Source organism: Equus quagga, chromosome 15 (genome assembly GCF_021613505.1).
Source record: "Equus quagga isolate Etosha38 chromosome 15, UCLA_HA_Equagga_1.0, whole genome shotgun sequence".
NCBI lineage: Eukaryota > Metazoa > Chordata > Mammalia > Perissodactyla > Equidae > Equus > Equus quagga.
In genome coordinates, this window is record NC_060281.1 from 37,751,862 (window position 1) to 37,764,857 (window position 12,996).

The following is a 12,996-nucleotide window of genomic DNA, read 5'->3' on the forward strand; positions in this document are numbered from 1 at the left end:
TGGCTTGGTCCCTCTGGTGATGAAAATGTCACCTACAGCTCCTCTAGCAGCTCTAACCTGTGGCTGAACTGTGACTGCAACATGAGTCTCCTAAATAGGTACGTTAAGCAGCTAAATAGCATTTGAAAGATAATTTTGAAGGCAGTAAGGAGTGATAGAAATGAAATATGTGTAGCGTTTCCCCTGGAATCCAAAGCTAAACAAAGGCCCACAAAGAGGGAGCAACCGCAAGTACTCAGGTTAGCTTTGCTGGACTAAGAACATTTGCATTGAGCTTTTGAACAGTCTTACAGAGGGCCACTAACCACGCCAAAGCCTGGACCACAACTGTACCTTATCACATTTCCAGATCCTCCTTTCAAGGTTTTCCTGGAGGAGCACTCGCTTAGAACTTAAAGTTACTGGCTCACAAGACCAGAGGGCAGAGATTCTCTTTTAGAAGGCTGTAGTTTTATTCTCTTAATGCAGCTGGGGAAGTTACTGGGAGTGAAATCAGCCAGGGTATTGATGACCTCATGGCTTCTGTCTAAGGAGGTCAACACGAAGTTTGTGGCTTCTGTAGCAGAGAAAATGAAAAAGAGTAGACCCAGGGCCCTGCAGAATTCAGAGGGGAGTTGAGATGGAAAGAACAGCTCAGAAAGTGTTTCAGTCAGCATTTTCTGAGGTTGGAGTGTATACAGCAAAAATCACTCTTTTGGATTTGAGATATTGGTGGCCAGGTTCCTCGTAAAAACTGGCCTTCTCTCTGCCTTTGGAGAATAATGATTTCTGGTTCCTCAAGAAGTTTGGAGTATTGATAATCTCTCTTTGTAAAACTCCATTTAAAAGTTTCACCTTTCCAGTAGCACCTCTATGTCCAAGACTTGCTTTTTTTCCCCTACATTAGAACAATCCAAATCATACAAATGAATGTGGCACATAACCATGAAGCTGAAAGGAGAGAAGTCTGGTTTTGGAGAAGTGGGCAGCAGTTGGCCATGGGTTCAGGTGTGAACAAAGATTCTAGCAAGGGAAAATCACTTTGGACTTTGATAACTATAAGGCCAAGTGCTTAGAGAAGAAAAGGAAAAATGACCTGTGTGAACCAGGAGGCAATTTCAAATATGTCTGAGTAAGGGGTAGTAGCAACCTTGGAAGGTGGGAGAAAGAGAGCCAGTGGACGAGAGGAACAAGAAGGAAAGCTGAGGGAAAGGGCCTTAGTTAACAAATGACGAGACAGAAAAGCTTAAAAATGGCTTTCCAGGATTCCCTGTCTGGAAGAATTAAGATTTGCAGACAAAAACAGGTCCACACACAAAACTAAAAAGCGATCCAAGCCTCATCCAACGTCCACAGACCAAGTGGTCAAAACGTACAGACAGACACACAAACTTATTCAGTCTTATATATAGAAATAGCCGCTACAATCTTGTGAAGGCAATTTCACTGTGGTGGGGAACAGAGAACTGAACCTCCTGTGAGTCTGTATGAAGTCTCCATGTCTCCCTCAACTCTGTGAGTTACAATTCTGAGAAGTATTTTATTTTCCTTCTTCTCTTCCGCTACATCTTCAGTTTCTACTTGGTCACTCCAGCCTGGCCGGAGACAGGGCCACACGACCACATAGCGCCCCTGCCCTGACCACGGCCTTGCCAAGGACGCGGAGGAGTCAAGGCGTTCCAACTCCAGCGTCAGTACATGCGTTGTGGGAGACGCGGAGAAAAAAATCAGTTCTAAATCCATCCCTAGAAATCAGTGTATGAGACCCCAATGGGTTGAATACCAAGTTCTTGAGATCCAGTTTCAGAGCTTCGATTTTCTTGAGTAAGTTGGAAAGGAGCAGACGTCTTAGAGATTTGGTTATAGGCAGCAATATCGAGAAGGAAATATAGGGCAGACCCAGAATGAAAGACGGAGGTTGGAAGAAATTGGGTGGAGAGAAAGTATTGACCATACCTGGACGTTGGTGTTAAAACATGTACACAAATTAATAAGAAACAAGAAAGCACGACTTGGCAGGGAGCAGAGTGGCGCAGCGGAAGCGTGCTGGGCCCATAACCCAGAGGTCGATGGATCGAAACCATCCTCTGCTAGGAGCTCTGTTTTTCCACAACGCTGGATCAACACATTCTTTTGTCAAATTCCAAGATTCCCACAAGAACACTAGGCAAAGGAAACTAAGTCCAGACACTAATAACAGTGACACTGTTGCCTTACACTTCGTGTTTTCTTTTGAATCTTGAAAATTGCCCATTATCAAAATTGTGTCTTTATAACATTTTTAAAGATCATAACATATTGGGAAACAATGCAACATATTATTTATTGCCTATATGCAATGATATTGCGTCTCCTTCTACTCTTCCGCCGCACCTTCAGTTTCTCCGTCGCCCTAACTCTGCTTCTTTGCCTCTGCAGAGGTGCTAACGTGTCTCATGAACGAATGAAGACCTTCCGTGACAGAAGCCGTGAACACTGTTTCACCTGCCTGGTCCTTTCTGTCTCTAAATAGGACGGAACTCAAGATAAAATGTGGAGTTGAAAAATAGAATAGGACAAGGATAAATGTGGACTCCGTGTGTTGGTGTGGAGGCGGGCGTTGTATTACCTAGTGGTTTCACTTTCACTGAAGGACGGATGGGCTGAGAAATGGCTAAATTGGCAAACAGGTTGGAGAGATGAGAGGACAACAGAGTGGAGAGAAGAGGGGGAAAAGAGACTAGAGAGAGAGTGAAGAAAAGGAGCGTGAAGGAAAGGTGAGGAAGGTGGGCGTGCTGAAAAATGAGATGGACGAAAATTTTGGAGAAGTGGGTTTTCAAGGAGTTAGTTTCCTGGACGGAAACAGCTCTTGGGAGCGGGCGTGACGTTTGTTTATTTGTTGCTCCAGCATTAAGATTCCAGGCAAGCCCAAACTCTGAAAGAAAACACAAGAGGAAACAACGGGAATTGAAATACCTGCCTTGAGGCATAACCTTCATCCTTCATCCTTCTTTACCCATTTTTTGATTCTCCTGAAGTGTTTTCCCACCTACTGATGTCATTGGCGCAACGGGTACTCGGCAAGCTGGTGAAGGAGCCCGCGCGTCCGCTCTAAAGCCGCCTCTAACGAGTAGGTGCTGCCTCTAGGCTCTGTCCGCAATCGCTAACTGCAGGAGTATTCGCTCCCCAACGGATCCCATCCTATTCTGAGCCAGACTTTCTTTGTCATTCCCTCTGCAATAAATACCACCCAGTAATTGTTTGTGTACGGAAAAAACAGTTTGGGGGATTAAATGGAATGCTCAATACAATAAAGCTCGGTTCCAGTGCGGAGTCCTTGGGCATGTAAGCAGCACCCTAGGAAGACCCTCATAATTTCCGAGATCATAAACATCTCTAGCACGTCTTAGTGCTTATAGTCATTTTATACAGAGAGTTAAAGTGGGCATTGCGGGGCCTGGATAGCTCAGTCGGTAGAGCATCAGACTTTTAATCTGAGGGTCCAGGGTTCAAGTCCCTGTTCAGGCGCTACTCGTTTGTTTTATTTCGGTTAGGTCTAGGTAAGGGAAACCTAAGAGCCAAAGTTGACAGAGGCACTGCCCCAAAAGCTTTTACGTCTAGTCTTCGATTATCGTTTCCCAATATTCATTGAAACACTTCCCCAAGTTTCCAAGAGAAATTGAAAAAGGGCATCATATAAAAATAATAAACCAGCGATAGAATTACAGAGAAGTAAGCCAATGTAAAATTCCCTTGAAACGATTCATTAATCTGCGAGTGTGGGGGAAGAATTTGGGTGGACCCCAATAGAATGTAAGCGAGGAGTGATTTTGCATAGTCTGTCTCTGAGGTTCCCCATGGTTTAGAACAGCTCTTCCTACATAGAAAATTTGCAGCACCTTGCAAAAAATACTGACTGAAAAATTTATGCCCAAACACATTTTGAAATTGTATTAGATCTATTTTTTGTGTTTACATTAAAAAGTTTCTGTCATTACTCCAGGATTTGAATTATGGCTAAAAACCCCAACCATAACTACTATGGGCAGTGTGAAACAAAAGTACTGAGAGTTCAATGTTGTTTATAGTTTTTTTTTCTTTACCTTAGGTCAAAATAACACACTTAAAAGTTCACTGTGTTAGTTTTCACTCTTTCTTTTTGGTTATATTATTAATGTAAAATAATGAGGTCCACACCGTTTTGAATCTCTGTCCCATCCTTGTTTATTTTACTTATTTTTGTACATGCAAAGAGATATTCTCAAAGAAATGTCACTCTGCTTCATTAGGTCATTCCCCTTTCTTCCCTCCAACCTTTTCGACTCATTCTTACCTATCCTCCATCAATCTTACCAGTTTCTGGCTTATCCTTCCTGTATCTCTTTTTGAACAAACAATCAAGTACATAATTTTCTTATTTCCTCTTTTTTCTTACACTAAAGTTTGTATACTACAGATATTAATTTGCACTTAATCTTTTCACTTAACACTATATCCTAGAAGTCTCTTCATGTCCGCTCATAGAGATCGTCCCTATTCTTTTTCACGGCTGCATAGGTACTCCATTGCGTGGAAGTAGTGATCTATTTAACTATTCTCTTATATATGAGCATTTGAGTTGATTCCAATATTTTGCAATTACAAACAATGCTGCAATGAATGAATATGTACATGTCTATTTTCATTTTGTTGGAGCTAGATTTTCAGGGTAAATCATTAGAATTGGGATTGTTGGGTGAAATGATTAATGTATATGAAATTTTGTTAGATACAGCCAAATTCCCCTCCATAAAGTTTTTATCAACTTGCATTCCCACCAGTAATAAATGAGTGCCTATTCCCCATAGCCTTGACATATTTTTTATTTTTTGCAAATCTGATAGCAGAAAAGTGGTATCTATGTTGATTTCAATGCATTTCTTTGTCTGTTAGGGAGTTTGGACGTATTTTCATAGGTATAAAGGCCTTTCCTTTAGGGAAAGGGGAATGCCCAGAAATTTCAAGGAACTGCTGGTCAGATATCCAAGTTGGCATTGATAGCTAAGGTTCCAACACATTATCAGGGGCTCCCTGCTACAATAGGGATGCATGAAAGCCAAGTAATAAATGGAGTCTGGGCCCAAGTCCAGTGGGTCACTGATAGATCTGATGTTGTTCTCAGGTGTACTCTCCAACACATTTTGTGCACAGTCTGTCTCAGAGTCAGCTTCCTGGGAACCCAAACTAAGTCTCTTTCTAAGAGAGAGTCTTGAGTTTAATACTATTTCTTTTTTTATTGACAGAAGTATCTAAGTCTACAAGTTTTCCTCTGATTACTGCTTTAGCTGCATCCTATCAGATTAGCCTATCAGTATTTTTGTTTTCTAGAAATTTTACACTTTTTGTTTATTTTTTCCTTTGGTCCTAGATGTTAAAAGAAAGTTTTATAATTTTCAGGTGGTCAGAAAATGTTGTTTCTATTATTACTACATTTTAGAATATATTAAGTTTTTCTGGGGGAGGGGGAGCTAATATATGAGGAATTTTCATGAATATGTGGTGGACAGTTTTCTCATTTCAAGATGCAGACTTTGGAATCTATGCATCAGACCATTCACACATAAAGCAATGAGCATTTGAGTTGTTTCCAGATGTTTAATATTGTACACAATTCTACTACAAACACTTATGCACATACCACATGATATAGAGGTACAAATATTTCTTGTGTGTATGTTCCTGGAAGATAAATTGTTGATTTGTTAGGGTACATAAATGTTTAACTTTTTGAGGTAATGACAAACTGTTTTTCAAAGTTGTAAAAATGTATGCCTCTGTCTTAGTCCATTGGGGCTACTATCACAAATTACCAGAGACTGGGTGGCTTATAAACAGCAGAAATTTATTTCTCATAGTTCTGGAGGCTGAGAAGTCCAAGATCAAGGTGCTGGCAGATTCCCTTGTGGTGAGAGCTTCCTGGTTCATTGACCACTGTCTTCTTGCTGTGTCCTCAAGTGGCAGAAAGGACAAGAGAGCTCTCTGGGGTCTCCTTTAAAACAGTACTAATCCTATTCATGAGGGATTAACTCATGATCTAATCACCTATTAAAGGTCCTACCTCCTAATATTATCACATTGAGGATCAGGATTTCAACATATGAATTTTGGGGGGATACAAACATTCAGTCCATAACATTCTGCCCTATGTAATTCAGTTCGAATCTAAGGGCCTGAGAACCAGGAATGGCAAGGACAGGAGAAGATCAATGTTCCAGTTCAAGCAATCAGGCAGGAAGATCTGAATTCTTTCTTTCTTTGCCTTTTTGTTCTATTCAGGCCCTCAAAAGCTTGGATGATGCCTACCCATACTGGGGAGGGCAAAAGGCTTCACTCAGTCCACTGATTCAAATGCTAATTTCATCCAGAAACACCCTCACAGACACACCTGGAAATAACGTTTACCGAAATATCTGGGCACCCTGTGATCCAGTCAAGTTAACACATAAAATTAACTAACACAGTCCCTTTTGGCAATGCATAAGGAATACCATATATTCAAATTCTCTCCAAGTGTTGTTATTTTTGTACATTTAATTTTTATTCTATCAAGTGGAGGTAAATGGCATCTTGTTGTGGTCATGGTTGCATTGCTTTATCACAGTGAGGTTGACTATCTCTACTTAGGTTTGGATTTATACATTTGACTTTTTTTTCTGAATGCTAGTTATTTATCTATTTGACTGCCCATTTTTCTATTGGGTTGATGTGTTTGACTTATTAATACACAGGAGTTCTTGATACATTTTTTGTTTTTCTTTAATCTCTTGCAATTCAATTCAACTATTTGAATTGCAGTTAATCTTTTTCAGTGTAACTTGTGTTTTCATTTTAAGCTATAATTTGGTTAAGAAAAACTGTTCATTTCATATGCACAAATACATCAAGGTTTTCTTGAACCTGTAGCATTTCTGTGTTATTTTTAGCCAGTCTTTCCAACCTTTATTACTCGAATATACATTCTCATGATGTGGTAATCACTTGCCTATTGATTCTCGTATTCTTTCTTCACCCTTCTCCTGCACCGATCTATATTCAAGAGGGCTGAACTGCTTAGGCTGCATTTCCCAGGCTAACTTCCCACCTGTCTGCAGCTTAGTTTAGTAAATAAAATATACTGTGGGAGATTAGAGCACCAATGCGATCAAGTAGCCAGATAATTTCCACTCCTCTCCCTCTTTACTTTGGGCACCGTCTACGGGAATAGCTGCGTATTCTTCTTGACTTCAGTTCTCACAGAATAGGGCTAGTATGATTAGACTTTTGGTCTGGATAGTTTCAATTCCTGTCTCTTCCTGAAGGTATGATGGTACTTTGCTTTTCTTTTTTGGGAGACTCTGAGAACATATTCACGTGTACAGAGCATTAACTTTTTGAGTGTGAGTTAAATTTTGGTAAAATGCTGAGATTGGATAATGAGTAGCAAAAGGGGTAGGCCTCACATGTCTGTTTGTGCTCAGATTTATTCCTCACCTTTTTTTGTGCTGTATACCACAAAGATGCTGGACTGTGTAAGCTGTATTTCCCAGACTCCTTCTCAGATGGCTTCTGATTGGGTTTAACCAATGTTAGTCACTGGATGGAGATTAGAGGGAAGAAGCATGAGTGAAAACTGGGTATTACCCACCACTGCCTGGCCTTGGCTGCATCTCTTCAATGCAGCAAATGCCTAAAGGACAAATCTGTTATGGTTTCAGGTTCTTCCAGGTAGCCCCATCTTTTAGCTTTTAGTAGCTTCCTGCTGTTGCTGATCTCTATCCTATTTGTTATATCAGCTCTTCTATCATTACCACGGCCAATTTACTATATTAAATTTCTCCATATTATTACCTAGAAGAGTATACACAGCTTCCTGATTGATTCATATATATGCTATTGAGAGTTTTAAATTGTGTTTTTGGCATTTACATTCTTGATCTTTCTCATGTTAATCTTTATCCAATTTCATATTTTCCCCCCATAGGTATAGTATATTTTTCCTATCTCCATTTATTAAATAGTTTCAACTCTCCTCTGATCTGAAATGCACCTCTGTCAATATACCAAATTGTGTATAAGCATAGATCTCTTTCTGAGCCATCTATCCTATTTTGTCAATTTGAGCCTCTATTCCGGTGCCTGTATTGTAATATAGGAATTACTGGAGTGTCTAATAAGTCCTGCAAGCTTGTTGGCAATTCCCTATCTTTAGTAAAAGTATTTTTGCTCTTATAGGCCCTATACACTTACGTACAATTTTACAACAGTTTATCAGTTCTTAGAAAACACTGTTAGAATTTATGTTGGAACTCCATTGAATTGATAGGTCAATTTAGGAAGAAATGATGTCTTTGAGTTATTGTCTTCCTATGCATAAACATGATATATTTCTCCATTTATTTAGGTCTTTAATGTCTATTTTGAAAATAGGCTATTTTGTCATCCTGCCTCTTCTAATATCGTTAGAAACTTTGTGTTTTTTATCTATTAGTTATCATTATATTATTTAAGAGCTTTGTTCTTCTCTTTCTTTAGACAATCTCTTTCGTTTCTTTAGCCTGAGCAACAATACCATAAGACTGTATCTTCTTCCTCCTCGCCTCCCTTCTCTCTCACCCACAACCAATTTTAATCAGTACTTTTACAACTTTTAATGTATGCTGTGGTGTGGTTGACTAAGTTTATGAGCATAACACCTTGTCCTTCATTTTTATTGTAGTGGATTAGTCCCCCGAAATTTGTGTCTATTCAGAACCTCAGAATGTGACCTCAGTTGCAAATAGGTTTCTGTAGATGTAATTAGTTAAATTAAGATGAGGTCATACTGGGTTAGGGTGGGCCCTAAATCCAATGACTGGTGTCCTTATGAGAGAGGGTACACAGAGATGCAGACAGAGGGAAGAATGTCATGTGACAACAGAGGCAGAAGTCGGAATCATGCAGCTACAAGCCAAGGAACACCATGGATTGTGGAAACCACCAGAAGCTAGGAACAGACAAGGCAGGATTCTTCTCTAGAGCCTTCAGAGAGAGTATGACCCTGTCAACATCTTGATTTCAGACTTCTAGTCTCTAGAACTAAGAAATAATAGATTTCTGTTGTTTTAAGTTAACTCAATTTGTAGTCATTTGTTCCGGCAGTCCTGGAAAACTTACCAGTTTTCTCTCAGTACAGACATTCATTTTAGTCATGGATGTTCAGGTTGTCTCCAATTCCCTGCTGCCTTGAATTACTACGATGACTATCCTCTGTGAAGCTGCCTATGCAACTGGGCTGGAATTTCACTGAGGAATACCCCTAGTGGTGAAATTTCTGCTACTAAAAGGCCATACAGGAACAAACACTTACTGAATGCCAATGCTGCAAAATCTAAGACCTAGATTTTAAGACTCAGCTCGTACCTTTATTCCATGTAGAAATTCATACATATATATATGTGATTGCTATTACGACGAACTGAAACAGAGGAAGTTTCGGTTCTAACATCTAACTCACGGAGGTCTGAGAAAAATTCCCAGGGGAAGGTGACCCTTGAGGTAAATCTAAAATAACGAATAAACTTGAAGTGAAGAAGGAGACAAGTTATTCTGAGCGGAGGGAACTTTTATTTTAAGTTTAATGCATTCCTTGCTGTTAATGAACATTTCTTTGTTATTAGTGATGAAATTATTTATAGCAATGTCATAATCTGTCGTGGGACTGAATTCTCTGCCCAGAAAAAAAAAGTTCAGGACCCAACGTGTGGGTGGCTCTTCAACTGAGAGTCTTTTTTAAGATGTGACAACGTCTTCCTCGTTAGTATAGTGGTGAGTATCCCCGCCTGTCACGCGGGAGACCGGGGTTCGATTCCCCGACGGGGAGACTGGAAGCGTGGTTTTCTTGCCTGGGTCTTAACAGTAGCAATTTTTCTCGAGGTTGCACTCCAGGAAAGAGATCCTTCTGCCTTATTTCTCTCTCTTTTTGTTGTAATTGTTTTAAGTTGAATTTCCGCGTGTTAGCTCAGGAATGCGTTCACTGAGCAAGCGACGACCTTTGATGCAAATCCACTACCGCCTTCTCTCTGGGAGAAGTCACCAACGGCGCGGGCATTCAATGTGTGCTCATTTGGCTCTGGAAATATTCCAGGATCTTTAAATGGGAATTTTCGTTTGTTGACTGTTTGAAGTGTGAGAGATACGTCTTTCTTTGCTGGAGCGTGTTCAGGCACGCTAGGTCTGGGCGAGGGTCGGTAAGGGGCCGGGCTAGGGCAGTAGGTATCTTTGGGGAAGAAAGAGAGGCACTACTGGCGGGGGAAGAAGGTGAACTAATGGAGGGTGATGCTTCGAGCGGGAGATCCCAAGATGGGGCGGTGTGGGCAGGGCAGGGCGAGCCGTTGTGAATGGAAGAGCGGGAGAAGAGTTGAGGGGGCAACAGCGAAAAGAAATCTTAGGTGAAAGGGGCTCTAAATTGTTCGCACAGGAGCAAAACTACAAGCTTGTCAGTCGTGGGATTCCAACCCACGCCTCCGTATAGGAATCAGAAGCTTGGAACGCCGCAAACAAAGATGCTGACGCTGAAAATCACTAGAGCACCCTGCTATCGACTATCTTTTCCCATGGCATAGCCAAAATTCCGGGCAACATTTGATCAAAGTCCTTTCAGGAAGTATAGATTTATTTTAAAAAGTGAGAGAGAGAGACTAGAGGAAGCAGCAATTCCCAGCTGTCTGCGAATTGGAACGACAGGAAAGGATGAGCATCGATTGATCTGTCAAAAAAATGAAACCAAACAACCTAAGATATTATGTTATTATTATTATTATTATTATTATTATTATTATTATTGCTGAGGAAGATTCGCCCTGGGCTAACATCTGTGCCAATCCTCTTCTATTTTGTATGTGGGTCACCACCACAGCATGGCTGATGAATGGTGTAGGTCCCCACCCTGGGATCCAGCTGGAACCAGGGCCTCCCAAGCAGAGAGCAGGGAACTTAGCCACTATGCCATGGGGTCAGCAAAAGATACTATTTTTAATGCAATGTAGACTTGAGGAAAACATAAGCACCTTGAATCAAGTATATCCGTATTTGAATTTAGGCTCCATAACTTACATATTGGATAAAGTTTTAGGTTATGTTGCCCCCTCAATCCCCTCCCTTCACCTGTACATTTAGGATAATAATTCCTACCTCATGATTCCTGAGGAAATTAATGAATGAGTGATTAGTGGAAAACTGGTTAATAATCTATAGGAAAATAAAAAGTAAAATTTGAGATTATCTTTTCTATTGGGCAAAATGTATTTGAATTGGTATGGACAAATATCACAGGCATTACTATAAATTATCTACCAGTCAAATTTTTCATACAAAGCTCTAGATTAGTTTAGTAAATAGAAATTCAGTTAAGCACACACACTCAGATAGAATCAAATAATTTCCAGAAGTCCATTAGACAATGCCCAACACGTCATTGAAAGGTCACCTAATAATTTTCTGTTGCCCTTTTCCAAGACTTTGACAATTTTTTCCTGACAGAAGTGAACCTTTATATAAATTGTTATATGCTGTTTCAAACTGGCTTAATCTGGAAGTGTTAGCAGAGATGGAAATACCTTTGACCAGGTCACTGTTTATCCAGTTGTAAATCTAGTAGTATACGTTTTTAACTTTAGTGCTGTGGTTGGATAAAGCATTTCTAAGTCGTTTATTCTTTCCTTAGTTCACGCTGTTTCTAATAGACTCTTCATCTGAATGAAGATGATTGAAAACAAAGGCATTCTCAGGTTATTCTCCATAATCTTCCTTCCATCACTCCCTACTCGCTCACCCTCATTTAGAATCCCTTTTGATTGTGGTATGAGGGGGCTTCAGCAGAGAAGATCAGCAGACAGCATTAATATTTCCAGAATGCAGGTTACTTTTGTTTTTCAGGGCAATAAAAAGCCTGAGTCAATTGAGATGGTCAAAACTTGGCAGACCAGAGATAAAGCTAAGGTCATTGGAGGCTCTACAGTCTAAGTGACTGAGAGAGTTCACTCCATATATCAATCTCTTCAGGAGAATTTTCTAAGCTTTTGTCACTGGCGTATGCCCTAAATGGCTTGAAGGAAGTTTAAAGGTGCTTAACACTTCCTCAAGATTGTTTTTCAGAGCTATGTTGGGAAGAGATCCCAGGGTCACCCCACCTGAAAGAGTCAAGCCCTACTGCAAGGACAGCACCTGTGCAGATGACCTGAAGATGACCAAAAGATGCCTTTTACTTCACCTTAATACTAAAACCTCCACCCTAGGAGGACCCTAGCCTTATTAGCATAACATGCGATGTGTGTGAGAGGATGTTTTCAGACTGCACCTGTTCAAGCTAATACCTGCCTCCACAGGTGATGACAAAATTTCCCTTTTAAATATCTTCAGTCCCCACCTGAAATAAAAGGACCTGCTTCCCTTTGTTCAAGGAGAACCACGACTTTGGAAATGATTCCTCATGGTCTCCTATTTGCTGCAAATATACTTTACTTTCTGTGACAACTACTTCTGGTGGAGAGTCTGATTTTGACTCACCAGGAAGGAAATTCACTTTGGTTTAGTAACATTTTTACATCAAAGTTGTCTTTTGAAAGATGGGAAGCAGCAAAATTATTTATTTGTGCGACCGAAATAAGTTACTCTGTAAAAAAAGATATTTTGCTATGGCCAGCTACTTTGCATAACAGCATGTAATTGACTCATAAACTGGAGCCCAAGGGAACAAAAACTCTAAAACTCTTCTGCAAGTGATTAATATTACAATTTTGTTTGGGAAATAACTATACTTTGAAACAAACTTGGAATTAATTTTTTTTTAATTTTGGAAGACTTTGAAAAATCTTTTGAAAGAAACATACATTACGTAGAGTTAGTCTACATGTCTAAGTTATGTGCTCCTTGAGGCATCTTGGAGCAATAGCTTTTTTATTCTTAAGTCCTCTAGGCCAGAGCTTTTCTCACTTTAACGGATTTACAAATCCCTGGGAATCTGGTTAAAATGAAGATTCTTCT

The 12,996-nt window shown here is 40.1% G+C and overlaps 3 non-coding genes across 3 annotated transcripts; all 3 read left to right on the top strand.

The window, feature by feature from the left end:
• Positions 1–2,000: 2,000 nt before the first annotated feature.
• On the top strand, positions 2,001–2,072 carry TRNAM-CAU (transfer RNA methionine (anticodon CAU)). Its single transcript has one exon. It is a non-coding gene; the product is annotated as a tRNA-Met (tRNA).
• A 1,341-nt stretch (positions 2,073–3,413) lies between these two features.
• On the top strand, positions 3,414–3,486 carry TRNAK-UUU (transfer RNA lysine (anticodon UUU)). Its single transcript has one exon. It is a non-coding gene; the product is annotated as a tRNA-Lys (tRNA).
• Positions 3,487–9,763: 6,277 nt separating this feature from the next.
• Positions 9,764–9,835, top strand: TRNAD-GUC (transfer RNA aspartic acid (anticodon GUC)). Its single transcript has one exon. It is a non-coding gene; the product is annotated as a tRNA-Asp (tRNA).
• The last annotated feature ends 3,161 nt before the right edge of the window (positions 9,836–12,996 follow it).